Raw genomic sequence first — 25,153 nt, 5'->3', positions numbered from 1 at the left:
ACAGACTGAGAAGCTAGGGCCGGCTTCCTGGAGTAGGTGACATCTAACCAAAGCCTTCTGCTTTGATGTCATCCATCACGTGCTGGGTTATTACTTCCCAATCACAGCCGTAAAAACTTTTCCACTTCCTGAGCACCTACCATGTGCCAGGCAACCTGTTAGGCGTTTTACACCTCCAAATATTATCTCCCCTACCTAGTAGGAATAAGTGTCCCCGTTTTACAGATGAGGAAACAAAGGCTTAGAGAAGTTACATGGTTAGTCAAGATCCTGCAGCCACAGTGGCTAGGCTGGAGCTGAAGGCAGTTTTTTTTTTTTTTTTTTTTTTTTTTTGAGACAGTCTCACTGCCATCCGGCTGGAGTGCAGTGGCGCGATCTCAGCTCACTGCAACCTCCGCCTCCCAGGTTCAAGCGATTCTTCTGTCTCAGCCTCCTGCCTCCTGAGTAGCTGGGACTACAGGCATGCATGCCATCACACCCAGCTAATTTTTGTATTTTTTTTTTTTTTTTTTTTTTTTTGAGACGGAGTCTCGCTCTATCGCCCGGGCTGGAGTGCAGTGGCCGGATCTCAGCTCACTGCAAGCTCCGCCTCCCGGGTTTATGCCATTCTCCTGCCTCAGCCTCCCGAGTAGCTGGGACTACAGGTGCCCGCCACCTCGCCGGCTAGTTTTTTGTATTTTTAGTAGAGACGGGGTTTCACCGTATTAGTCAGGATGGTCTCGATCTCCTGACCTCGTGATCCGCCCGTCTCGGCCTCCCAAAGTGCTGGGATTACAGGCTTGAGCCACCGCGCCCGGCCTAATTTTTGTATTTTTAATGGAGACAGGGTTTCACCATGTTGGCCAGGATGGTCTCGATCTTCCAACCTTGTGATCCGCCCACGTCAGCTTCCCAAAACGTTGGGATTACAGGTGTGAGCCACCACGCCCAGCCCAAAGGCAGTTTTTCAAAGCGTTCTAGGTAGGACTGTCTTGATGGCAAACGTTTTGCAGGGCTAAGCTGAGTTTTGACTGCCTTTTTTCGCACATGAAAAGAGAAACTAGTTCACCTAAGTTATAAGTATTAAAAGAGTAACTGAGGAAATGTTAATGGCTAATTTGGGGTGAAAATGAAAACGTTTGGTATGTTTCATTCTTTGAGCTGCTGGCTTGAAAGGATACAGTCGCTGATAACTTGAGCACCCAAAGGAAATATGACAGAAAGATGATCTCTTTTCAGCCTTTTTCTCCCATTGCCTTCAAAAATCTTAGTCAACCCCTTGTCAGTTTTACCTTTTCTAAAATCTCTTTGCCTGGCCCTGCAGAGATGGGCAAGGGGAGGGAAAGGGGCTGCAGCACTTGGAGGAAGGGCTGTCCTTGAGGCTGAGCTAGATGGGCTGAGATGACTCCATTCCTATGAGAATCAGAATCCTTGTGAACAGCAAAGACCCCTGGAAGGTGGTTAGCCTGGGCAGCCTTCTCCAGAGGCAGATGAGACTTTTGGCTCTGTTCATTCCCTCCAAAGACCTCCCCCAGCAAGGTTGGCAGCTCGTCAGCTCATCAAAACATGAGCTGAACCTGAGTGTCCACTCCATACTCGAGCAGCTCCTGTGAGGAAGTCGAAAGCGAGCATTTTCACAGTTCATTGGAAGTGACATTATGTGGTAGCTTCCCTTAAAATGAGGCCTTACTGTCATTTTGAAATTGACAGCAGGACGAAAAAAATACCCAACAAGCAACTCAATATCGCCGAGCTGGTGGCAGAAAGAGCTGAGGTAACACAGCCCTAACTTAGCCTTGACAGTTGACATGAAGCCACGACCCAGAGCTGGTTTTCAACTGCCTATTACCAACAGTATTCAAATTGGTAATCACCATGAAATCATGTATTTTGGCTCTCTTGAAACCTGCTTATCTCTCTGATTTTCAGAACCCTTGGTTAAAGCTTTAGGGAAAAGAAAATGATATTTCTTAACAAGTCACATGTTGGTACCACCCATCGGCACACACAGGAGCTGCAACACACATGTACACGACAACTCTTGAAACCTGGAAAGCCGCGATGAATACAGGAAGAATGTTCCCGTAAGTGCACATCTTAGGTTTCCATGTAAGCTCCCAGTTGGTCCAAGAGGCTGCAGAGGAGCCTGTGCTGGTCCTGTGACCACTGCTGGGGACAAGAGGCAAGCTCTGAGCACAGAGCCAATGGGAGAAGGGGAGCACGCCAAACAGTTGGGATCAAGGCACCCCAGCAACACCGGGCATGCTGTCCTATTAATGAAATGGCTGTGTGGTGGCTCGTGACAGGCCATCACTGCAAGTCTCTCTCGCCATAAACCACCAGGGACAGAGCAATGTGGCCTTTCCACTTCCCTGGGCAAAGCACTGCAGTCATCCCGGGAACAGAGTTACTGCTGGCCGTTTCTCTAGGTTGACATGGAATCTACACACAGGCGAAACTGCCCACTACAGGGTACAACTAGATGAGTGTGAACAAACATATACCGCTGTCTACTGCCTCCACAGCAAGGAACAGGACACTTCCATCTCTCATGCAGTGCCTTTGTGCCCCCTTGCAGCCCCATCGCCTCCCCACACAGCCCCCAGCAACCACAGACATGATTTCTACCCCTTTTCCAGGATGACAAGGATATATGGAATACACAGTATGCAGCCTGGCTTTTGAGACTGGCTTCTGTCACCCACCATAATGCTTCTGAGACTGATCCATGCTGCTGTCTATGTCAGAAGTTCATTCTTTCTTACTGCTAAGCAGTATCCTATTGTGTAGTTATACCACTATTTTGTTTATCCATTCTTCCTGTTGCAGGCTGCTTGGGTCATTTCAGTTTGGGGTAATTATGAATAAAGAAGCTATAACGTTCATCTACTGGTCTTTTGTGGGGACATATGCTTTCACGTCTCTTGGGTGAATTACCTAGGAGTGGAAATGTCACATGGCACATGTACGTTTAACCAAAGTGCCAAACTGCTATCCAAAGTGACTGTGCCACTGTGCACTGCCATCAGCAACGTATGGGAGTTCCCCATCCTGCATGCTCCCAGCACTTAGTATTGTCAGGGTATTTTGTTCTGTTATTTTTAGCCATTCTACTTAGTGTAGCTAAATGTAGCCATTCTACTTAGTGTAGCATTATGATTTTAATTTGCATCTTTTTAAAGTCTAATAATACTGGAAATCTTTTCTTATGACTATTTGCCATCTGTATGCCTTCTTGACTAAAGTTTGTTCCTTTTTTTTCTGAGACAGGGTCTTGCTTTGTTGCCCAGGCTAGAGTGCAATGCCACAATCATGGCTCACTGCGGTGTTAACCTCCCAGGCTCAAGTGATCCTCCCACCTCAGCCTCCAGAGTAGCTGGAACTACAGGTGTGCACCACCACACCTGGCTAGTTTTTGTATTTTTTGCAGAGACAGGGTTTTGCCATGTTGCCCAGGCTGGTCTTGAATTCCTGGGCTCAAGCGATCCCCCCACCTTGGCCTCCCAAAGTGTTGGAATTACATGTGTAAGCCACAGCGCCTGGCCTGTTCCCTTTTTAATACATTTTTTAAAAAAATCAAAGGTATAATAATGACTTGTTTTTAAAATGCAAGAAAATTAATTTTCAAATACTTAACAAATCAATCATACATTAAAATCAACACATATGTAGTTAACTATTTCTGCTCTATCAGTTTTGTAATTAAAGAGCTCTCTTCTGCTTTTTCAAAACATGAGCTTGTTTTGGGATAGCCAAATAGCAGAAAACTTTAGGTAGAAACTGAATATAAGCATGCTTTCTTCCAAACATATTAATTGTGATATTAATGGCTTCATTCACAAAATCCTCATTTTTGAACCAGGTATGAAGCTATGTACCTAACTTCCTCTAAATTCAGGTTCACTCCACTCAGAAGCTAAGCTACCAAAGACAAATGCTCAGCATACACGTGCCTGGACGTCCCTTCACTCCCCTGAGGAACTGCCTGGCAGATGGAGGGCCAAGCATGTTCCTACTGAGGGACTCAGCGCTTGGGGACAGGGCACTGGAACTGGGGCACTGGGAGGAGGGGGTGAGAGGTATCCTGAAGGCAATATCCAAAGGGCATCTTCAAGGACAGGTAGAAGGCTGGCCAGATTAAAGGTGAGGCCAGGGAAATAATTCCAGGTACAGGGAATAGCACCATCAAAAGGAAGGTGTGTCCTCATGGCGACCCTGGGGCCCTGAGAGAAGTCGGCTGGGAGTGGAACACAGAACACAGGGAGCAACTGGCAGTGAGGGAGGGCAGATGCTGAGAAACTGGGAGGGTTAGGCCTGCATCCTGAAAGGTGTCAGGCTTGGGGACTGGTGGGGCTCAGAAGGCTGGCAGGGGTGGGGACATCCTGGAATGAAGGATTGAGAGCAGCCTCCAAAGAACGGGGCTGCCCAGTGGTACCCAGGGCAGGCGAGCCAAAAAAGGGAGCTGCCCACCCTCCAGGTGGCGGATGCGGGGACAGAGGTCATGGGATCCCTGGGCCCCAGACAGGCTTCTCTGCATACAGCATCCCTGCCTTCTCCAGGTTGTGCCCACCTTAGGAAAGAGAACCTCCTTTCTTTTTTTTTTTCTCTTGAGACAGCGTTTCGCTCTCATTGCCCAGGCTGGAGTACAATGGTGTGATCTCAGCTCACCACAACCTCTGCCTCCTCAATTCAAGCGATTCTCCTGCCTCAGCCTCCCAAGTAGCTGGGATTACAGACATGTGCCACCACGCCTGGCTAATTTTGTATTTTTAGTAGAGACGGGGTTTCTCCATGTTGGTCAGGCTGGTCTTGAACTTCCAACCTCAGGTGATCTGCCCACCTCAGCCTCCCAAAGTGCTGGGATTACAGGCGTGAGCCACTGTGCCCGGCCAAGAACCTCCTCTCTAGGGTAATCCGGAGGCCGCTCTCCTGCCTCCCAGGGATGGGCCTTGGGGGCCGCATCACTCACGATCAAGCTCTGCCTCCAAGGAATCCACTCCCTTCCCCATGCCCTTCCCTGAGCCCAGGACTCACCCTGCCGCCTGCCCTCCTCCAGGCCGCACTCATTCCCTCTCAGTGAGCCAGGCTTCTAATCGTTCCTCTGAGAACCCAGTGTCAGCCAAGCCTCAGTTTTAAAGTCAGCTAGGATGAGGTCGGGGCTGGAATCTCAACCATCCCTGTGCAGAAATATCCGTGCAATCAGGAGCACAGAAAGGGGCTCTACCTGAAACCCAGTGGCTTGTCACAGGCATGCTGGGGGTACTATCCGAAGAGGCCACGTCAGCTCCTCCATCCTGCTGTGAAGAGTCCAGAGGTGCCTTTCATAAGGAAGCTGGGGAAAGTCTGCTGTGCAGACACAGGACTATGCTAAGCTCTGTGGTGCTCTCAGCCCCTAACACCTTCAGATTCTGGGCCTTAAGAGGGTGTGGACCTGTGTCTTTTTTTTTTTTTTTTTTTTGAGGCGGAGTCTCGCTCTGTCGCCCGGACTGGAGTGCAGTGGCCAGATCTCAGCTCACTGCAAGCTCCGCCTCCCGGGTTTACGCCATTCTCCTGCCTCAGCCTCCCGAGTAGCTGGGACTACAGGCGCCCGCCACCTCGCCTGGCTAGTTTTTGTATTTTTAGTAGAGACGGGGTTTCACCGTGTTAGCCAGGATGGTCTCGATCTCCTGACCTCGTGATCCGCCCGTCTCAGCCTCCCAAAGTGCTGGGATTACAGGCTTGAGCCACCGCGCCCGGCCGGACCTGTGTCTTTCTAATCCACCACTCTTTCTCCATTGCTTTCCACAGGGTCTACCACACAGCAGGCACCCCATAAAAATGTGAGGTAAAACCATAACATGACCAGAAGAAAATGTACGTGAATACCTTTGTGACTTAGGGTGGGGCTCCTTCAACAAAACTGTTCTTTTTCTTTTTTTTTTGAGACGGAGTCTAGCTCTGTTGCCCAAGCTAGAGCACAGTGGTGCGATCTCGGCTCACTGCAACCTCTGCCTCCCGGGTTCAAGCAATTTTCCTGCCTCAGCCTCACGAGTAGCTAGGATGACAGCACGAAGGACACACAGAGATGTCCTGTACATGGGTACCCAGAGGCATGCGCCTGAGAACAGCAAGGCAGCTCTATGCCTGTAGACTGCAGTCATTAGAGAGTGGGAAAGGCCAAGCGTGGGTAGAGGTGGGTGTACAGCACCCTTTACTGGATATCCTGGTGGAAGAGACTGGGCAGGCCTCAATGCACAACCAGGCAGCCATTCAGCCATGAAGCATGCACGTGCTCTACAATGACCCGGCAGCTTCCTTCCGGGCTTACATCCCCATAGAAATGTTCCCTTGGGTCCCAGGACAGTTAGGGGGCCTCTCCCTGGGGAATGCACAGGTAAGCACGGGGCTCAGCAGTTCAGGAGAAGGAAGGATGTGCACGACTACGCCGACACACTGACCCAGAACAGAAGGATGTGGGGCATGATGCCATTTACATCAATTACGAATGCGTGCACATGAAGTAGGGGTGCAAAGTTTATGAGAGCAGATGCTAACAAAAGCTGTAACATCAGAAATGGGGAGGGGGCCTAGGTATCAACTGCAGGTGGAGAAATGGAAACAGGAACAGTATGGATGAGCAAGTCCCCCTCCTACCTGCCCCCATCCCAGCTCTCTGTGAAGTCTTGGTTCCTTTTCCCCACGGAGGCTTCCCTGATGCAGCCCGTCCTTGCTGGAGCACCAGTGTGGACCACCAGCCCAGTCTACACCACCTGCACCCACAGACAGGGGAGACTCGTCTGAGGACTCCTGCCATCTGGTCCAGCTGGGGGCCATGATGGCCCTTCCGAACACCGTCCCCATGCCCCTCGGGTCACAGCTCGTCTCAAAATTGCCTCGAGCACATTAGCCTCACTTCCCTAGCTAGACTGTAAGCCTCCCGGCAACAGGTACCACACACTGAGTGATTTTCACTAGCGACGGCATCCTAATAGAGCATGCCCACACTTGGCCAGGCAGGGTACTGACAGTTTTACATTCCACCCCACTTAATCTTGTGACAGTGCTAGCCAGGGGATACTATTAATGTCTATTTTTAAACATTAAATTCAATTTTATTATTTGCGAGAAGGGTCTCACTCTATTGCTGAGTAGCTGGGACCACAGGCATGTACCACTACACCTGGCTAATTTTTTCTATTTTTTGTAGAGACAGGTTCTTACTATGTTGCCAGGGCTGATTTCAAACTCCTAGGCTCAAGCAATCCTCCCAACATGACCTCCCAAAGTGCTGGGATTACAGGCATGAGATACTGCACCTGACCTAGTGTCCCTATTTTACAGAAAAGGAAACTGGAGTTCGAAGAGATGCAGTCACTCATGGTCATGCAACAGAAAGAGAGGCCACCTGCCCAAACCTCCCTCAGGCCAGGATCAGAGTTGGCGTAAACTGAGACTTATCAGGTCAACATGAGATGGTGCATGTGCTTCCAGCCAGCCCTGTGGACTCCAGCAAGTCACAAACAGAATTCCAGGCTCCAAGCAGCACACGGGCCCTGCTCCTGTCCCCACTATGCGCCAACGAAGTTCCCAGGAACCCCAAGCCTGTAAACTACTAGGACTGGTTGCCGAGGATGAGCTTGATTTTAACCTCAGGATGATCTTCCCCTTTAATCTGTGGCCCTGAAGGCCCAAAAGCACCACACCTGCTCCCTCTGCACCCTGGAGAGGAAGGGCCAAGGGTGAGCCAGCTGTGCCAAGCTGACGTACAGAAGAGCTCCTGGTGGCACCCCCTCCAGGCAAGTTCGTGGAACCAGAGTCAAATGTTTTATCCAAAGCTGACCAAGTATGCCAAGAAGCTCTAGCATCTCCTCTGCCAGCCTGGCAGACAAGGATGAGGCAACTCTTTAGGAATTCCTTAATTCCAATTCTGTAGCTGGCAACACGACGGGCAAAATGCTTTCGATACCGTGTTCAAATCCATCAGATTTCCCAGCTCTAACAAGACCTCCTTCCCTTCACCTGCTCTCATGAGGGAAGCAGCACAGATCTGGCCCTGCCCCGAAATGTGTAACTTTGTACAAGTCCCTCTCCATATATTTCTGTCCTTTCAGTTGTCAGGTAGAGTCAGAGCTATTCCTGTGAGGACCAAATGGCCCAGGATAGGAGGAGTTTACACTGCAGGGTAGGTTTCTTCCTAGCCAGCTGTGCTCTCCACCTGCCACGGTGATCGCCTGACAAGACCGAACTTCTTGCTAAGCCATTTCTTCATCCTGTCTGGGGGTCGGGGTGGGGGTGAGGTGAGCCTTCACAATTCCAGGGTTCTGGGGTCGGGGTGGGGGTGAGGTGAGCCCTCACAGTTCCAGGGTTTCTGGGGGTCGGGGTGGGGGTGAGGTGAGCCCTCACAATTCCAGGGTTTCTGATTGAAGATGATGTTGACGGTTCCTGGCATATCTGAGCAGCTCTGGGTCAAATATTTGACTCTGGTTCCATGGGCTTGCCTGCAAAGTCACCACCAGAGCTTCTTCCTTCCCTGGCTCAGCTCAGACCAGCTGGCTCGCCCCTGGCCCTTCCTCTCCAGGGTGCAGAGGGAGCAGTTTCCAGTCTGTTGATGCCACGAGCTGGCTGGCTCCCCACTGAAGCATTCCTCACTCCATTTTTGAGCATCTGGCAACACCCTCTTGCCACTGAGAGGTATTGAAGGAACATCCACTGTGTGTGAAGGGCCACGAGACCCTAGGGATACAGTGGTGAACAAACTGCCATTAGACTGTCCCTCATGGAACGTCTGGCCAGAAAAATAATGCAATGAGGCAGTGATACTTTCTGAGAAGGAACACTCTGGGTGGTCAGGGCTGCCTGGAGGAAACGATGTTTGAGGCGGTAGCTGAAGGCAGCTCTGAGGCAAGGCCGCTTTCTCACAGCTGAGGAAAATGCCATGAGGCCCACAGAGAGCAAGATGGGGGCTCTGCTGCCCCGGGACACCTCCCCCACAGCTCACCCCTCTCCCCGTGGACACATGCTGTTGCATGCCAAAATGCGTCAAAATAGTGGGTTCTGAGGGCAACGACTATGTCTCTATATGTCTCCATCATCCATGCCACGCAGAGAGAGGACACCCTATCTTCTCAGAGCCCAAATGGTGCTGGGAGCTGGGATTTCCATTCCCCCTGGAAAGGAAGGGACTGAGAAGTTGCTGAGACCTCAGAGGCACGGCCAACAAAACAACTCATGATCCTTTATCTATCAGTTCTTTTTTTTTTTGAGACAGAGTCTCGCTCTGTTGTCCAGGATGGAGTGCAGTGGTGCATCTCGGCTCACTGCAACCTCCGCCTCCTAGGTTCAAGTGATTCTCCTGCCTCAGCCTCCCAAGTAGCTGGGATTACAGGTGTGCACCACCATGCCCGGCTAAGTTTTGTATTTTTAGTAAAGACAGGGCTTCGCTATGTTGGCCAGGCTGCTCTTGAACTCCTGACCTCAAGTGATCCACCGGCCTCAGTCTCCCAAATTGTTGGATTACAGGCGTGAGCCACCGCGCCCAGGCTATTTATCAGTTCTTAATCCTGCGAGTCACAGGAGCTCTCTCCATGGTAGCTAAAAGGAATCAACTCTCAGCGTGTCATCAGCCAGTAACTTCATGGCCAGCAGAAGAGCAGCTCCCGGCGCTTCTGCCACATTCCTGAGAGAGTCACACAAGCACAGCCAGCTGCAGGGACTCACCGGGCCTTCACTGCAGCTACAAAGCTTTCAGGGAAATCCAGGGCCTGAGTCAGTTTATCCCTAAGGAACCCGTGCCCCAGGCAGCTAGCGGGGGCTCCTGGACTGAGTCCCTTCTCCTTAGGACTGTGTCCTGCAGAGTCACTACCTCTCACCCACCTTCCCTGGGGAGGGTGTGCATGTGCCTGGCAGATGTTGTATCCTGTACACATCTGCCAGGCGTCCCCATGATGACAGCTTCAGGCAACTTTCTTCCAACCTCTCCTAACCCCTACGCTGAATCCTCCTTTCCAAACGGGGATGACTGTTGACATTAGGGTTGTGAAATCTATGATGTGTGTTTGAAAACACCAAAGAGTAACAGGTGTCCTTGAAACATTATCAAGTCTGTGCCTCACTTTCAGGTGCCAAACTGCAATTTCCACATCCTCATTTCTATGGGATTCCACTCGTCCTGGTCCCCAAACTTCCTACCAGCTCATCCACCACTGGACTCCCAATTTGTCTCAGCCCTGGAATGTAGGCCCTAGGGGTTCCATACTTCGGTGCTACCTTGAACCACAAGCTCAGACTAATACCTAACCTCACTGGGGATCTCCATCTGCAAATGAGGTGATACTATTTACCTTGCAGAGCCCAAGAGGGTTAGAGATTCAGAATCGCCTTGAGTCTGACCTGCAATCCCAGCTTGATTCTGACCCAGCACTAGTCCTGTCCTTTCCTTGGGGCTTCACTTCTGTCTCAACTTGGGGTTTTCAGTTCTTGCCCCCAACACTGACTGGCCGTATCCTCTGTTCCTGAAACCTGTATCCTCAAGTACGAAGCTGAAGAAAATGCAGCCCACTACCCCGAAAGCACTCCTCGCTGTTTGATTATTTAAAAGCACAAATCCCAGATTTCAACAACCTTAAAGACCCACTGAGTTATGAATCTCTAACTGAAATGTTCAAAATGACAAAATAAAAAATAGATGACATAGAAACCCAGAAATTGCAATTTTTAGATCCTAACTCCAAAGGCAGAACACATAAGATAAATAACGTAGAGTGGAAGGATGTGTTTACGCAAAGTTGTGTTGAACTGAACTCTTCCTCGAGGTCGTCGGCCAGGTTCCCCATGCTGTGCTCTCTTGGTGCGTGTTACACAGATATCGAGAAGGCCCTGCGACACCCTACATGGCGTTCACACGCGCAGCATATGCCACCCTGTGTGCCATAGCCCCCAAGACCCCACCCTGGAGCCCTGGGTCTCTGGGAAGACAGGCACTGCTCACGTGCCTTCAGCCGAGCACCCAGCAAGTGGCAGGAATTTGGTCCGTGGCTGCCGCTTTTGCTTTCCCTCACTCCTCAGGGATGCACCCCCACTGACGCAGGCATCACCTTGCTGGAAGAGCCACCATGGTAAGGTCACCTGCCCGGTCCCTAAGCTTGCTGAAGACCCGAGGCTTTTGGCAGAATCCCCGAGGCACCCCCTGACTGACGGGGAGTGTGAGACATCCAACACTGGCTCGACCCCTAAGGTCCAAAGCCGATGATCTAGTGGGGAAACTGCCAGCTGGGAAAAGCCGGAGGAGCAATTCTTCCAGGACTCCCCGTGTCCTTCCGTTCCCTCCTCTCCCCAGTTTGGTGCTTCCACAGCCCCCCATACCGCACTCCAGTCTACCTCCACCCTGGTCCTAGCCCCCTGTACCTGAATTCTGGTTTACTTCATGACTCCTGTTACCCTACCAGTCCCCGCTACTGGAATGTGGGCTCCTCTCCCCATCTCGGTACCTGGGCACCCCAGCTCTGCCCCCCTGCATGTGCCCAGCTCAAACAACTGTTTATCCACATGTCTCCATGGAGCTAAGCCACCACAGTCTAACGAGCACTACAGACCCCACCTGCTTTAAAATGAAAGGAGATTTGTTACTGAGTAGAGAGGAAAAACAGGTCTCTTAAACAGTTTTAAAAAGTTACTCTGACACTACTGAAATCAAATAAGAAGACAGAATTTTATCTGCATCTACAGAAATGCACAAAAAAAAATTTTAAATTTTATCTCCAAAAGATAAGCTTCTTGACAGCACAAAACCCCAAAGTGCTAAATTCCCTCAACACAAAAACCAAAGAACTCTTTCTCTGCATTTAGAATGATGGCATTTAGACGGGAGGAGACAGGTCTGCCTGCACAACAGAAGGAAAGGTGACTTCACTCATCCACCTTTTCCTGTCTCCACATGTGCAATGCTCCCGCGTGGGGCTGCAGAAACGGTAAGTGTAGAGACGATGCTCAGAGACCACTCAGGCTCGGGAGTCATCTAGACTTGGCCCCGCCATGCAGGTATTCTGTGATCTCAGACAAGATAATAAACTCTGGGTGTCAACAGGCTCATTGGTTCGCCGGCCCAGGGCCCAACTACCAGCAAGAGCCGTCCTTGGCCTGGGCCTGACCTGTAACGGTGCACCCCAAATTCTGCTTTCTCTTCTTCCACTAAAAGTGGAACTTGATTTTTCCCAGTATCGCGAATGACTGAGCACACAGGCTGAAGACAATGTTGTAGATGTCATATATGAAAGAGCTGAAAACAAAATGACAGATTCGACGGCCTGTGGCAGCCAGCCAAAATAAACTGCCTGGCTGGCTCCCTGCAGTGCTCCTGGGTGGATGGGTAAAGGGGATTGATGCTGGCCGGGGCTGGTCCCTGCCCTGTTTGCCCTGCACGCAGGAAGCTGCCTATGGGAACCAGGCTACTTCTGCAGCTACTGGAACCCAGCAGGCGAGGCTCCTGTGAGAGCTTCAATCACATCTACCTGACTACCCACCGCCACCCACTCCTTCAAGTATGTAAGTCCCTCCCATGTGCTGTGCGTGGCACCAGGCCCTGGCAACACCAGCCAAACAGGGCCTCCCTGCTCCTGCCAAGGTAGGGGACAGTGGCCATGGACAGCGATGGCAGCAGTGCTGAAAACTATCCAAGGGAAATAGCAGTCACTTGTGGAACTGTCTTGTGCTGCTGCTGGCCTGTGAGCTCCACGAGGACAAGGGACTGTCCCTGTCACATTCACCTCTGTGTCCCACTCCCAAGCTCAGGCCAGGCATGAGCCTGACTGACTGATCAAGGGGGACAAAGGACGGCTTGGTTAAAACCCATCACATCATGAGAAAAACCTCCATTACTGGGTAGAGATTGGGCAGCAAAGGCTGCTTTCTGCTCTAATCTCAATGTCAAAGTCTCTCCAATGTTGACTTCTGTCTTTGCTTAGGTTGTGTGTTCTAAACTGTGAAAACCACTTATTTAAAAACACCTAATTCTGAAGAGTCACGAGGTTCAGGGCCAGCCAAACTTGGCCAAGACAAAGGCAGCCCACATGTTGAGGGCCCTGATCTGCCCCATAGGACGACAAAGTCTATCTGCACCATAATGGGAATGTCCATTATAGCTGAGGGGGAGGGTCACCCACCTAAGAAGGGCAGGATCTTAGGAAAACTATTTTCTCATGGGCTTAGAAGAAATTCATGTCAATACAACTCATTCCTGAAAAAGGGAGGTATACAGTGCTCTGAAGAGCGGGCTGCAGCAGCCTGTTCAGAAATCCCAGAATCGCCAAATGCCATCAGAAACACAACTCTCCCCAAAATAAGGATAGCCTTAAACGAAGATTATGCAATATACACCATGTCTACATTTTGTGTATAACATCGGGGTAGGAAAAAAAGTTTTTGCCAAAAGAGAAAAAAAGTATCACACACAATTCTAGCCTCTTGGTGGGTGTTCTCTGTAATTCTTACAACCATCCTGGAAGTAGGAAATTAGCAATGCCATGTTACAGCCTAGGAAATGCCGGAGAGCACACGGGAAGACTGCCCAAGCCTGCCCAGAGCGGTCAGGGGCCACACCAGGCAGGTCACAGATGTCTGTGGATGGGAGCCTGGGGTGGCTCAGCTTGGCTAGAAGAGCCAGGGAGTCCAGCTGGCTGCCAACACGTGCTTGTGTCTTGGCCGTGCGGAAGAGTATCCTTCTATTTTGAAGGTGCCTTGGCCCTGCGGAAGAGTATCCTTCTATTTTGAAGGTGCCTTGGCCCTGCGGAAGAGTATCCTTCTATTTTGAAGGTGCCTTGGCCCTGCGGAAGAGTATCCTTCTATTTTGAAGGTGCCTTGGACGTGCGGAAGAGTATGCTTCTATTTTGAAGGTGATGCGGTAAACTGAGGCTTCCCAGCAGGGCAGGGAGCTGCCCAATCTGCTTTCCCAGATGGGCTACCTGGCAGTGGGGTGGAGACTGAGGAGTTGATGCCTTAATCCTTGCTCATGGTTCAGCAGATACCAGTTCGGTGAAAAGAATTAATGGTAATTTTTAGAAACTTTAGTGAAACTAATGTGGATCACTAACCTTCTAGGAGCCATGTGTGAGCATGGTGGGGTGATAATTAAGCTGATGCACACCCTGTCCCGAGGAACCCGTGGCTGTGGGCACACCACTCCCGCAGGGCTGACACAGGCAGGCCATCACAGGGAAAAGTCCATCGGGGTGGGCGTGTGGAGACAGCTGGACAGCAGACAGAGCCGGTCACTGCTGCTGAGCACGAGGTGGTACTGTCGTTCGCTCACTTCGTGCTTGTGCTCAGGGCACTGCTCAGCCGCCTCCTTACTGCTCTGGCTCTAGGAGGCCTGAGGCTGTGCTCTCACATAGGGTGCCCAGGACTTAGCCCAGGGCCTGGGTCATGGCAGCTTCTAAATATGTGTCCTATAAAATCGGTATGGAAGGATGGGGAAAGTATCGCTCCACATGAACAACGAATATGAAGGCGTTATCACATGATGAGCTGTCCTGCAGTGCTAGAGTCTGAGAGAAACCAGCCCGACTGAGAGCAAGTTACAAGCAACCTACAGGGAGTGCCTTCCTGGCAGGGAACGGTCAATGTTGAGTCACGTGCCAACTCTTCGGGGCTAACATTCCCAGAATATTTGACACAAGATACTTATGTTCTCTTCATCTCCCCAAATATTCTTCTCAGGGGCTCTTTGTGCCCACAAGATAGTGCAGAGAGGTCAGACCCAGCCTGGCTTCATCCAGGAGATCTGAGCTCTAAATGCACGGCCAGCTGACAGCTGTGCAGAAATCCCGTCTCCAGGGAGCTTTTGTTGAGACAGACTCAGGCTCCAGTTCCTAAAATAAGTGGCATCTGCCCTCCTAGCCTGGCCCCCAAGGAGCCCTCAGAGACGCAGGCAGCGGCTCTCAGCCCTGCTGGGACAGACCTGTCATCCTGTTCCCAGAGCCCACTGAGGGCAAGGGAGGCCAGGAAGCACCGGTGACACTTGAAAAGTCCCACCATGGCCCACAGCCTAGGCCCTTTGTACACCAGCTCCCAGAACCAAAGAGAAGGCCTGGAAGCAGTGCCCAGAAGTGGAGAGGCAGGAGCAGGACTCCTGGGCTCGTGCAAGAAGTCAGGAAAACTTGCCAGAAGCAGCCAAGCTTCCATACCCTGCTGTGAAGCCTGTGGGCAGACCAGACCAGGCTCTGACTTGCTGAGGGAGCGACCCACCTGGGGAACTGCCTCTACCTGGCCCCCTCCACTGTAATCCCACACGACTTCCCATCTTGCTCCAAAACTGGCCCTTAGCTCCAAAAAGGTCAAGGTGCTCAGCACTCTGTAAGACCGCACTCATTCAGGCTCTCAGCACTCTGTAAGACCACACTCACACTCATTCAGGCTCTCAGCACTCTGTAAGACCACACTCATTCAGGCTCTCAGCACTCTGTAAGACCACACTCACACTCATTCAGGCTCTCAGCACTCTGTAAGACCACACTCATTCAGGCTCTCAGCACTCTGTAGACCACACTCATTCAGGCTCTCAGCACTCTGTAAGACCACACTCATTCAGGCTCTCAGCACTCTGTAAGACCACACTCACACTCATTCAGGCTCTCAGCACTCTGTAAGACCACACTCATTCAGGCTCTCAGCATTCTGTAAGACCACACTCATTCAGGCTCTCAGCACTCTGTAAGACCACACTCACACTCATTCAGGCTCTCAGCACTCTGTAAGACCACACTCATCAGGCTCTCAGCACTCTGTAAGACCACACTCACTCAGGCTCTCAGCACTCTGTAAGACCACACTCATTCAGGCTCTCAGCACTCTGTAAGACCACACTCATTCAGGCTCTCAGCACTCTGTAAGACCACACTCACACTCATTCAGGCTCTCAGCACTCTGTAAGACCACACTCACACTCATTCAGGCTCTCAGCACTCTGTAAGACCACACTCATTCAGGCTCTCAGCACTCTGTAAGACCACACTCATTCAGGCTCTCAGCACTCTGTAAGACCACACTCATCAGGCTCTCAGCACTCTGTAAGACCACACTCATTCAGGCTCTCAGCACTCTGTAAGACCACACTCATTCAGGCTCTCAGCACTCTGTAAGACCACACTCATTCAGGCTCTCAGCACTCTGTAAGACCACACTCACACTCATTCAGGCTCTCAGCACTCTGTAAGACCACACTCATTCAGGCTCTCAGCACTCTGTAAGACCACACTTATTCAGGCTCTCAGCACTCTGTAAGACCCACTCACACTCATTCAGGCTCTCAGCACTCTGTAAGACCACACTCATTCAGGCTCTCAGCACTCTGTAAGACCACACTCATTCAGGCTCTCAGCACTCTGTAAGACCACACTCATTCAGGCTCTCAGCACTCTGTAAGACCACACTCATTCAGGCTCTCAGCACTCTGTAAGAACACACTCATTCAGGCTCTCAGCACTCTGTAAGACCACACTCATTCAGGCTCTCAGCACTCTGTAAGACCACACTCATTCAGGCTCTCAGCACTCTGTAAGACCACACTCATTCAGGCTCTCAGCACTCTGTAAGACCACACTCATTCAGGCTCTCAGCACTCTGTAAGACCACACTCACACTCATTCAGGCTCTCACACTCTGTAAGACCACACTCATTCAGGCTCCCAGCACTCTGTAAGACCACACTCATTCAGGCTCTCAGCACTCTGTAAGACCACACTCACACTCATTCAGGCTCTCAGCACTCTGTAAGACCACACTCATTCAGGCTCTCAGCACTCTGTAAGACCACACTCATTCAGGCTCTCAGCACTCTGTAAGACCACACTCATTCAGGCTCTCAGCACTCTGTAAGACCACACTCACTCAGGCTCTCAGCACTCTGTAAGACCACACTCACTCAGGCTCTCAGCACTCTGTAAGACCACACTCACTCAGGCTCTCAGCACTCTGTAAGACCACACTCATTCAGGCTCTCAGCACTCTGTAAGACCGCACTCACACTCACTCAGGCTCTCAGCACTCTGTAAGACCACACTCACACTCACTCAGGCTCTCAGCACTCTGTAAGACCACACTCATTCAGGCTCTCAGCACTCTGTAAGACCACACTCATTCAGGCTCTCAGCACTCTGTAAGACCACACTCATTCAGGCTCTCAGCACTCTGTAAGACCGCACTCATTCAGGCTCTCAGCACTCTGTAAGACCGCACTCATTCAGGCTCTCAGCACTCTGTAAGACCGCACTCATTCAGGCTCTCAGCACTCTGTAAGACCGCACTCATTCAGGCTCTCAGCACTCTGTAAGACCGCACTCATCAGCTCTCTCAGCACTCTGTAAGACGCACTCATTCAGGCTCTCAGCACTCTGTAAGACCGCACTCACTCAGGCTCTCAGCACTCTGTAAGACCGCACTCACTCAGGCTTCAGCACTCTGTAAGACCGCACTCACTCAGGCTCTCAGCACTCTGTAGACCGCACTCACTCAGGCTCTCAGCACTCTGTAAGACCGCACTCACTCAGGCTCTCAGCACTCGTAAGACCGCACTCACTCAGGCTCTCAGCACTCTGTAAGACCACCTCACTCAGGCTCTCAGCACTCTGTAAGACCACACTCACTCAGCTCTCAGCACTCTGTAAGACCGCACTCACTCAGGCTCTCAGCACTCTGTAAGACCGCACTCACTCAGGCTCTCAGCACTCTGTAAGACCGCACTCATTCAGGCTCTCAGCACTCTGTAAGACCGCACTCACTCAGGCTCTCAGCACTCTGTAAGACCGCACTCACTCAGGCTCTCAGCACTCTGTAAGACCACACTCACTCAGGCTCTCAGCACTCTGTAAGACCACACTCATTAGGCTCTCAGCACTCTGTAAGACCGCACTCATTCAGGCTCTCAGCACTCTGTAAGACCGCACTCACTCAGGCTCTCAGCACTCTGTAAGACCACACTCACACTCACTCAGGCTCTCAGCACTCGTAAGACCACACTCATTCAGGCTCTCAGCACTCTGTAAGACCGCACTCATTCAGGCTCTCAGCACTCTGTAAGACCACACTCACACTCACTCAGGCTCTCAGCACTCTGTAAGACCACACTCATTCAGGCTCTCAGCACTCTGTAAGACCGCACTCATTCAGGCTCTCAGCACTCTGTAAGACCACACTCACACTCACTCAGGCTCTCAGCACTCTGTAAGACCACACTCACACTCACTCAGGCTCTCAGCACTCTGTAAGACACACTCACACTCACTCAGGCTCTCAGCACTCTGTAAGACCACACTCATTCAGGCTCTCAGCACTCTGTAAGACCGCACTCATCAGGCTCTCAGCACTCTGTAAGACCGCACTCATTCAGGCTCTCAGCACTCTGTAAGACCGCACTCATTCAGGCTCTCAGCACTCTGTAAGACCGCACTCATTCAGGCTCTCAGCACTCTGTAAGACCGCACTCACTCAGGCTCTCAGCACTCTGTAAGACCGCACTCACTCAGGCTCTCAGCACTCTGTAAGACCACACTCATTCAGGCTCTCAGCACTCTGTAAGACCACACTCATTCAGGCTCTCAGCACTCTGTAAGACCACACTCATTCAGGCTCTCAGCACTCTGTAAGACCACACTCACTCAGGCTCTCAGCACTCTGTAAGACCACACTCATTCAGGCTCTCAGCACTCTGTAAGACCACACTCATTCAGGCTCTCAGCACTCTGTAAGACCACCTCACTCAGGCTCTCAGCACTCTGTAAGACCACACTCATTCAGGCTCTCAGCACTCTGTAAGACCGCACTCACACTCATTCAGGCTCTCAGCACTCTGTAAGACCACACTCATTCAGGCTCTCAGCACTCTGTAAGACCACACTCACTCAGGCTCTCAGCACTCTGTAAGACCACACTCATTCAGGCTCTCAGCACTCTGTAAGACCACACTCATCAGGCTCTCAGCACTCTGTAAGACCACACTCATTCAGGCTCTCAGCACTCTGTAAGACCACACTCACACTCATTCAGGCTCTCAGCACTCTGTAAGACCACACTCATTCAGGCTCTCAGCACTCTGTAAGACCACACTCACTCAGGCTCTCAGCACTCTGTAAGACCACACTCACTCAGGCTCTCAGCACTCTGTAAGACCACACTCACTCAGGCTCTCAGCACTCTGTAAGACCACACTCACTCAGCTCTCAGCACTCTGTAAGACCACACTCATTCAGGCTCTCAGCACTCTGTAAGACCACACTCATTCAGGCTCTCAGCACTCTGTAAGACCACACTCATTCAGGCTCTCAGCACTCTGTAAGACCACACTCACTCAGGCTCTCAGCACTCTGTAAGACCACACTCACTCAGGCTCAGCACTCTGTAAGACCACACTCACTCAGGCTCTCAGCACTCTGTAAGACCACACTCATTCAGGCTCTCAGCACTCTGTAAGACCACACTCATTCAGGCTCTCAGCACTCTGTAAGACCGCACTCACTCAGGCTCTCAGCACTCTGTAAGACCACACTCATTCAGGCTCTCAGCACTCTGTAAGACCGCACTCACTCAGGCTCTCAGCACTCTGTAAGACCACACTCACACTCACTCAGGCTCTCAGCACTCTGTAAGACACACTCATTCAGGCTCTCAGCACTCTGTAAGACCCACTCACTCAGGCTCTCAGCACTCTGTAAGACCACACTCATTCAGGCTCTCAGCACTCTGTAAGACCACCTCATTCAGGCTCTCAGCACTCTGTAAGACCACACTCATTCAGGCTCTCAGCACTCTGTAAGACCACACTCACACTCATTCAGGCTCTCAGCACTCGTAAGACCACACTCATTCAGGCTCTCAGCACTCTGTAAGACCACACTCACTCAGGCTCTCAGCACTCTGTAAGACCACACTCACTCAGGCTCTCAGCACTCTGTAAGACCACACTCACTCAGGCTCTCAGCACTCTGTAAGACCACACTCACTCAGGCTCTCAGCACTCTGTAAGACCACACTCATTCAGGCTCTCAGCACTCTGTAAGACCACACTCATTCAGGCTCTCAGCACTCTGTAAGACCACACTCATTCAGGCTCTCAGCACTCTGTAAGACCACACTCACTCAGGCTCTCAGCACTGTAAGACACACTCACTCAGGCTCTCAGCACTCTGTAAGACCACACTCACTCAGGCTCTCAGCACTCTGTAAGACCACACTCATTCAGGCTCTCAGCACTCTGTAAGACCACACTCATTCAGGCTCTCAGCACTCTGTAAGACCGCACTCACTCAGGCTCTCAGCACTCTGTAAGACCACACTCATTCAGGCTCTCAGCACTCTGTAAGACCGCACTCACTCAGGCTCTCAGCACTCTGTAAACCACACTCACACTCACTCAGGCTCTCAGCACTCTGTAAGACCACTCATTCAGGCTCTCAGCACTCTGTAAGACCACACTCATTCAGGCTCTCAGCACTCTGTAAGACCGCACTCACTCAGGCTCTCAGCACTCTGTAAGACCACACTCACACTCACTCAGGCTCTCAGCACTCTGTAAGACCACACTCATTCAGGCTCTCAGCACTCTGTAAGACCACACTCATTCAGGCTCTCAGCACTCTGTAAGACCGCACTCACTCTCACTCAGGCTCTCAGCACTCTGTAAGACCACACTCACTCAGGCTCTCAGCACTCTGTAAGACCACACTCATTCAGGCTCTCAGCACTCTGTAAGACCACACTCATTCAGGCTCTCAGCACTCTGTAAGACCGCACTCACTCAGGCTCTCAGCACTCTGTAAGACCACACTCATTCAGGCTCTCAGCACTCTGTAAGACCGCACTCACTCAGGCTCTCAGCACTCTGTAAGACCACACTCACACTCATTCAGGCTCTCAGCACTCTGTAAGACCACACTCATTCAGGCTCTCAGCACTCTGTAAGACCACACTCATTCAGGCTCTCAGCACTCTGTAAGACCACACTCATTCAGGCTCTCAGCACTCTGTAAGACCACACTCATTCAGGCTCTCAGCACTCTGTAAGACCACACTCACTCAGGCTCTCAGCACTCTGTAAGACCACACTCATTCAGGCTCTCAGCACTCTGTAAGACCACACTCACTCAGGCTCTCAGCACTCTGTAAGACCACACTCATCAGGCTCTCAGCACTCTGTAAGACCACACTCACACTCATTCAGGCTCTCAGCACTCTGTAAGACCACACTCACTCAGGCTCTCAGCACTCTGTAAGACCACACTCACACTCATTCAGGCTCTCAGCACTCTGTAAGACCGCACTCATTCAGGCTCTCAGCACTCTGTAAGACCACACTCACTCAGGCTCTCAGCACTCTGTAAGACCACACTCACACTCATTCAGGCTCTCAGCACTCTGTAAGACCACACTCATTCAGGCTCTCAGCACTCTGTAAGACCGCACTCCTCTCACTCAGGCTCTCAGCACTCTGTAAGACCACACTCACACTCATTCAGGCTCTCAGCACTCTGTAAGACCGCACTCATTCAGGCTCTCAGCACTCTGTAAGACCACACTCATTCAGGCTCTCAGCACTCTGTAAGACCGCACTCACTCTCACTCAGGCTCTCAGCACTCTGTAAGACCACACTCACACTCATTCAGGCTCTCAGCACTCTGTAAGACCACACTCACTCAGGCTCTCAGCACTCTGTAAGACCGCACTCACACTCATTCAGGCTCCAGACCTGGTTCCCACCTGGAATGCCATCCCCTCTACTTGTTTCCAATTCTTGGCCCAGCCCTACTCAGCCCCAGGCCTCCTCGCTGACTCTGCCCAGCAGACCATGTCACTGAGAGGCAGAGCTTGGGGTGGTCCCTCCTGCTCTCATACTCCGTAAGCATCTTCTTTGTGGGAACTGGATCCCCTCTCCTCTCTTCCTCTTTTTTTTTTCCCTGTATCTACAGGGTGGGGGAATGCAGGAGGTACTCCTTCCGAATACGCATTAAATAGCTCTATTCAGCATCATGTCCCCGTGGGTAACCTCTCCTCCCACAGGTCAGTACGGGTTCCTTCATTCGTCTAGTAAGCATCCGAGTGTAGCAATGTCCCTGGCCCATGCTGCCTTTCCTGCCCCTTCCCCCAGGGCAACCCCAGCAAATCGTACAGCACCTGGCATGATGAACTGCCTAGTGTCTACCTTATTCCTGCAAATGTCACAGCCAAAGGCTCCTGGAGGACAGGACCACATAGAAGATCGCTCTGGAATGACAGATTCCAGCTCATACCTTTTGGTGGGAAGGAGTAGAATTAAACACAAAAAACTTTTTCACCTCAAGACCACAAGGCTTTCTTTGGCAAAGTGTCCTTCGATGGGAAAGAGGAACTTGCCATCTGCCTGGGAAGATGTGCAGTTGGCAGTGTGCCCCTGAGTCTCTCAGATCCCAGCAGGCCACCACTGAGCAGTCGCTCCGCCACTCAGCGAACATCCGTCATGGAGGAGGCGGACGACCACAGCCCTGTGGGGCTGACAGCAGCTGAAGAGTAATTTCAGGGACAGCATCACAAGCTGAGCAGAGCCTGCCTGAGCGTTTTCAGGCAAAAGGAGATGTTCTTGACTACTGACATTATTGCGGTTGAGAATTTAACAGCAAGCATAAGAGCTTAATTACTGGGCTTGTTAAAGCTACTTGATATAATATATGCTGACAATATACACTGGCAACATTCACCTAAATGTTTTTAATAAGCAGCTGAAGACTTCTGTAATAGCACTATATTTAGCTACAGTTTAGCTCTTTTCCCAGCAGTTTCTGCCACCAAGTGGGTAATGAAGACAATGCCACCAAGGGCACCGCAGGAACAGACACTGACTGTGTGCACCGACTCTCTCAGTTCCCATGTCAGAGGGAAGGGCCCCCACCAGCCTTGCCCTGACGCCCTAAAACACGTAACGTTTATTCATTCTTTTAACCCTTACAATACTAGGATGTGGGTACCGTTATTACCCCCATCTTATAGATTGGGAAATGAAGGCAAAGAAAAATCAGTAACTTGTCCGAAGCCATACACAGGAAGTAAGTGATCAGGCCAGCAGTGAAACCCAGACCTCCTGGTTCCAAAGCAGGTTCCTTCACCTGTCCCATTGCCTCTCCCCACCTATCCCTCACAAGGAAGGGCCTTTGAGTGTGCTTGTCCTGTGTGCACCATCACCAAGCTCAAGGCAGGGAATGATTGATGCCAGCCAGCAATGTCACTATAGTTACAAAAAAGAAGCTCCCCATAACTGGAAAGGTTTCTATCTCTAGCTTTGGTTCAGTGTTGAGAACAAGGGCCTGTGCTTCTAAAGGCTGGGGAGCTCACTGGAAGGCTCTGCACAGCTGCCGCTGGCTCCATGCGTGCTCCTGCATTAATGAGGCCACAGCTTCTCTGGAGGGGGCCAGCCAGCAGGACCTGACTACTAGAACCTGCACCTGCAGGTGGGGGCAGAGGCAGTCCTGAATTCTAGCACTGTTCCAGGGGCACCTCCAAACCATGTTTTGTAACTACTGGTTCTGACACAGTTTCATCTAGTTTCACGGCCAACCTCCTGGCATGCTGTGAGATGGGGCTGGCGACCTGTTTGACTGTCACTCTTGCTGTCTTAAGTGAAATATTTCCCAGGCAGATATGCCTCTCCGGCTGCTGAAATTTGAGCTGGGTGCCCCCCTCACCCCTCCAGAAGGATGCCACCAGCCGAGGGGTGGCAGCAGAGAGGGCCTGCACGCTCTGTGCCTTTCCACATTTACTTCTGCTGTGGCAGAAGCCAGCTCCTGGAGGGCAGGGACTTGGCCTGCCACATCCCTTGCCTAGCACACTGTAGGTACTCAGTTAACCCATAATTTTAACAAAGGTATTTGGCTAAAAGTCGATGATCTTTTGTCCAATACATAGGGGAAAAATGTGTTGACAGAATTTTGAGCTTCTTGTCCATCTTTTTTTTTAACTTGGGCAACTGTGATCACTTGTCTATGTCACCGTATCTATCACTGTGATCATCTGTTTATAAAATGACTTCATGCTAGTCCCCAGCAAACACCAGGGCATCACCTTCATCTCTTCTACCACTAGAGCCTTCTGTGTCACAGAAGCACCCACGTGGATGCTGCCATCCATGTTCTTATCTCGTCCTGGCAGCCCTCCTTAGAGGCCAACAGTATCCCCCACTTCACAGATGAAGATCGCAAGGCTCAGATCAGTTGAGCAACTTGCCCAAAGTCACACAGCTAGCACCAGCACAGCTGGAATCAGAGCTCAGAGTTTTCTAACTGCAAAGCCTCCTTTTCTTTCTTTTTTTTTTTGAGATCGAGTCTTGCTCTGTTGCCCAGGCTGGAGTGCAGTGACGCAGTCTCGGCTCACTGCAACCTCCGCCTTCCGGATTCAAGCAATTCCCCTGCCTCAGCCTCCCAAATAGCTGGTGTTACAGGTGCCTGCGACTACGTCCGGCTAATTTTTTGTATTTTTAGTAGAGATGGGGTTTCACCATGTTGGCCAGGCTGATCTCGAACTCCTGACCTCATGATCTACCCGCATCGGCCTCCCAAAGTGCTAGGATTACAGGCGTGAGCCACTGCTCCCAGCCATGCAAAGCCTCTTTCCATGAAGGCCAGGAAAGCTCCAGGGGTTTTGCCACAGGGACAAAATTAGACTAAAAATTGACCTCCTATATAGTCCCAGATGCTCACTAGGCTGAGGTGGGAGGATAGCTTGAGCCCAGGAAATCAAGGCTTCAGTGAGCCATGATGGTGCCACTGCACTCCAGCCTGCGCTCTCAAGACCTCAACTGTTTTAAAAAAAAAAAAAAGGGCCGGGCACAGTGGCTCAAGCCTGTAATCCCAGCACTTTGGGAGGCCGAGACGGGCAGATCACGAGGTCAGGAGATCGAGACCATCCTGGCGAACACGGTGAAACCCCCCCGTCTCTACTAAAAATACAAAAAAACTAGCCGGGCGAGGTGGCGGGCGCCTGTAGTCCCAGCTACTCGGGAGGCTGAGGCAGGAGAATGGCGTAAACCTGGGAGGCGGAGCTTGCAGTGAGCTGAGATCCGGCCACTGCACTCCAGTCCGGGCGACAGAGTGAGACTCCATCTCCAAAAAAAAAAAAAAAAAAAAAAAAAAAAGATTGACTTTCCATTAACTAGCAGGCAGGAAAAGTTAAGTGGGACTCAGGAACAAC

General features: G+C 51.2%; 1 protein-coding gene and 1 long non-coding RNA gene across 5 annotated transcripts in view; both read right to left on the bottom strand.

The window, feature by feature from the left end:
- Positions 1-25,153, bottom strand: part of PACSIN2 (protein kinase C and casein kinase substrate in neurons 2) — a 156,964-nt gene that overhangs the window by 24,086 nt on the left and 107,725 nt on the right. The gene's annotated exons all lie outside the window — the stretch shown is intronic.
- On the bottom strand, positions 815-24,966 carry LOC117096367. The gene is made up of 3 exons (XR_004442465.1): positions 24,913-24,966; positions 20,103-20,105; positions 815-1,165 (listed from the first exon to the last, which is right to left on the bottom strand). It is a non-coding gene; the product is annotated as an uncharacterized LOC117096367 (long non-coding RNA).

Source organism: Trachypithecus francoisi, unplaced genomic scaffold, assembly GCF_009764315.1.
Source record: "Trachypithecus francoisi isolate TF-2019V2 unplaced genomic scaffold, Tfra_2.0 Lachesis_group14, whole genome shotgun sequence".
Classification (NCBI taxonomy): domain Eukaryota; kingdom Metazoa; phylum Chordata; class Mammalia; order Primates; family Cercopithecidae; genus Trachypithecus; species Trachypithecus francoisi.
The sequence above is the reverse complement of the archived record's forward strand: the minus strand, read 5'-3'. Positions and strand labels throughout refer to the sequence as shown.